Here is a 4440-nt window from a genome sequence, read left to right as displayed (position 1 = left end):
ATGCTCCTCCTCCCCACCTCCTGCTCTTCTTCCCCCATTCTCCCTCCTCACCTCACTTAGTCCCTCAACAACGCTGAATGAATCTGAACTTCAAATGAACCAAGTACTGATGCCTTTGTCGATATGGACATGCCACTCCTGACCTATCAGAGCTCAGCCTCAAACACTGCCAGGAGAGAAAGAAGTCACATGGGATTTGAAGGTCAAAGATGAGCCATATCTGGTATTTTTGGTGCCAAGCCATGTTTTTGAAGCATGCCACAGACAGGCTGTATGTATGTTGTCACATTCCTTTGTACCTCGGTGGATTACTCACAAATCTTTTAGGCTAGGAAGATTTGTTATTTTTTGTCACCAATCAGTGTGGAGTGTACTATCCACACACCAATCCTCCTAAAGAACGGTGGACATTAAACTCACTATTGGTTGTTTCTGCTTCCTGGCCAAGGTCACATCATGGGCTGTACCAGTGCATGTGCCAGCCATTTCTCTATCTTCTCATCTCTAGATGTTACTTATTAAATTCAGTAGCTGAATGTATGATTATCTAATCCACTTTGAAACCATTTGGACCAAAATTACCTTCCATCTCAGCATGTGTTCTTGACCAAAATTCTAAAACTGAACTGCTTTTATTGACTGATTTTGTGCTACTTAATGATAGCTTGACCTGCTTCTGATTTGCATGATCGTTTGACTTTTTAGTAACAGAGTTGAGTGGTATTTGTAATATTTTTGGATTTTGAAAATATGTTCTGATTTATTCCTAAAACCAGTGGGATTATTTTCAAAGTACAGAGGGCTTGTCCTTTTTTCTATTTGACTAGTCCTGATACCCGTTGGAGTACAAAATCACTAATTGGTAGGGCTGGGTATCATTTCTAAAATTACGATACCAGTACCAATACCAGTACTCTTAAAGCGATACCGATACCAATTGAATACTTCAATCGATACTTTTAATTTCTTTTTTGCACTTTTTCAGTCCATAACCATCATGTGAATGGAAGCATTCAGTTGTGTAAAATGCCATCAATCCTCCCACATTCAAATAATTTTTACAAGAATACATTTTGAAAGTGTTTAAAAGAGTATCAAACTGCATTTATTACAATATAACTACTGACAGTGACTACACATTTTTTTGTCATCCGTGACCTTGCAGCTAATGTGAACGGTGTGTCAAGGCTGCTGCTGGGGGTGGCAACATCAGCAGTAGCAGGTGTGGTGGTAGTAGGCCTAGGGGGGTCTTAACATTAAGCATAACATTAGTTAATAATGTTAGCCTAAACACATTTTGCTGCTACAGACGTTAAAACTACCACTAAGTAACCAATGCACTAAGCAATGCATTACAGAGTAGGGTTGCTAATGCTAGCTAGCTAGCTAGGTAATGGGGGAAATCCACGTTTTTATCCATTTATTTTTACCATACGCCATAGGCGTGTAGTATAACCATACCTTTGAGCGTTTTGGTGGCATTACCTCAGCGTGCTAAACTGTGTCAACAACTCGCAGTCGATTTCACCAGATGGATTGTAGCTGTCTGCCGTAATGGGCATATCACGCGTCACATTAAATTGAAGAACGCTTGCAGTGATTGGACCATATTACGTTGTTTTTTCCTAGATCTCAATACAAAAAGGATCGAATGAAGTACTGGTTTGACTGAAGACGTTTCGATGCTACTTGGTATCAGTTTGTTTCAATCCAGTACTACAAGGTATCGAGTACCGATACCCAGCCCTACTAATTGGCCATTTAGTCAGCCATAATTAACTAATTAAAAAATCTGGCCCTGTCACCGTCTGCTCAGGGCCCCTGCCGGTACCCGTGCCAAATATGAATGCTGGCAGGCCGACGGTGTCCGAGGATGGAAACAGGAAACAGACAGAGATACAGAGGTTTTCTCATTCATGTGTTAAATGTTAGATGACTTCTGAGCCCATGTTGAAATGACCTTGACAGTTGGTAGCACTCTGGGAAATCCCATTCAACACTTTTGAGTGAATGTATAAATGTAAACACTGAAATCAAAAGTGAGATATGAAACAATGTGCCTATATGAGATTTGCTCTTTTTTTCATCCAGATATTAATTTTGAATTATAAAGTAAAATATGAAATCATAGAAAGCAATACAACAGCAATGCTTATAAATAATCCACCATAATTTCTCCTTGAGAGGCCCAACAGCCAAACATGAGGGGCCAAACAGAAAACATTTTGGACCAAACAACCAAATACTATGAGGGGCCAAACAGGAATCATTAGGGAACAAACAGCCAAGTATGAGGGGCCAAACAGGAAACATGATTGGCTAAACAGGAAACATGATGGGCCACACAGGAAACATGAGTGGCCAAACAGATGTGCAATAGGCTACAGTATTTGTATTGGGTGGTATTGGAGTGGAACAACTGATAAAAGTTCCATGTTTGCATGCAGAAGAATGCCAATAGCAGGTATTGGTTTTTGTCTCAGATTTCTATTCTTATTTTCTTCTTTTGTAAGCCTTTCTGACTCAAAACATAGAATGTAGATCTATACTGTATCCGGCAGTTTGTTTGATGTTAAAACACTTGTTTTTGTTTTTTACAACATGTGTTTTGTTTATATTAGGCATAGGCACAGTAGTTGTAATGATGATGAATGTATAATGTAACAATATGTTTGTTTACTCTATATGTATATCTATGACGATTTTCTTACAATGATAATAATTTTGTTGATTTCACTGCACAAGGCTTAATAAATATGATTGAAAATGAGATCGAGATAGAGCAACATTTATACCTTAGGATTCTAGTGTGTGTGTGTGTGTGTGTGTGTGTGTGTGTGTGTGTGTGTGTGTGTGTGTGTCCCCTCCTGGACATGCTCTGACCTGAGAGCACCAATCATGAATTTATGTAATTACATCATGAGCCCACAGGGTTAATTACCTCTAGCTCTCTAATTTAAAGGTGAGAAGATAAAATAAGTCTCAGAGACATACAGTATCAGCCATTAATGCCACCAGGCAATTTTCACACACAGCTATGCCAGTTGTTTAATGTCTGTGTTGAGGTGTTTTGGAGGTTAAGTCTGTAGGCTGCAAACATATGGCTGTGTGGGCCTGCAATGTCGCATCTAATAATGCCTAGGCTACTTACAGTGCTAGAATGCCTAGATTGTTATCTGAAACATTTAGATTGTTTTAATTTGCATGCGAGACGTTGAACTTTGAATAACAATTATAGTCTAGCTGGATCTCCTAATGAGCTGTAATTTCTAGTTAACCCAATATACATCTTTATCCAGTAGAGTGAATAATGATAAGGGATTAAATAAAGACCACACGTGAGGTAGGCTATAGAAGCTATAACAAGGAGGGTATTATTCCCAAAAACGACCAGATGATCCTAAACTCCTAATCCTAATCTCTCTGTTGTCACCACAATAGGCAGTAGTCCCTCCACAGATTAGTTCCGTCAAAGAGTATGGAATGCCAAGAGGGGACACACCATTGATTCTGCTATGGAACCAATACACCCAGCTGCTGGCCAGGCCGCCGCCATTTTGGACTGTCAAGTTGATTGTGCAAAGCAAACTATGTAACAAAGCAGTTTATTTGTTACATAGTACAAATAGCAATAATTTGAGGTGAACATTTATGTAAGTAGACTATGACAAGTACAATAATAGTGTCTTCCTTTCCTACTAAATGCTAAATAGTATATACAGAATATCAAAGTACAAAAAATATACGTGGTATGATGTATAATTTGAAGTGAAATGCTATGTAATTAAGTAGCCTATAATGTAAGAACGATACTGGTGTCTTCCTTCCTTACCATCTAAATGCAAAAACCACAAGTACAAAAAATATAAATGGAATGGGATTAATATGTTACAGTGGATGTGCATTCTGATGAGGCTGGCAGTGTCCCCATTCAGGATCTGGATGGCCACTGATGACAAGTTCCAAATAACATCCATCTTATCAGATCTGCAGACCATCACTGATATCTACAGGTCTAATGATGCATCCCATGACTTGGTCAGTAGGTGGCTGGGGCTAGGAGACCAGGTGGGGGTTAGACATAATCCAGGATGGGTGGGGATTGGGTTCTACTCATTTGAACCAAACATAATGTGTCTACAATCAAAGAGTGAGGAGGGGTGGGAATACATGCATGCTCCTCCCTAGTGTCTCTCCATCTGCTATACTCTCTCAGCATGTCCCTCCAGCCCAATCCCACCCCTACTACTGTGGAAGTCAAGCACGACATCACAGCTATATCTGAGAAGTGTCCACAAGACAGTAAGTGAAACCATTGACTCACCAATTCTTGGATTACCTCAATTTATCACACTACTAATTGAGTACATTTACCAATATTAGTTTCTTGTGTAGATGACAGCGGATTGGCTCAGGAGGACAGGTCCATGTGTAAGGACA

The sequence above is a fragment of the Borostomias antarcticus genome (assembly GCF_949987555.1).
Source record: "Borostomias antarcticus genome assembly, chromosome: 15".
NCBI classification, from domain to species: Eukaryota; Metazoa; Chordata; class Actinopteri; order Stomiiformes; family Stomiidae; genus Borostomias; species Borostomias antarcticus.
This window is presented reverse-complemented; position numbering follows the sequence as displayed.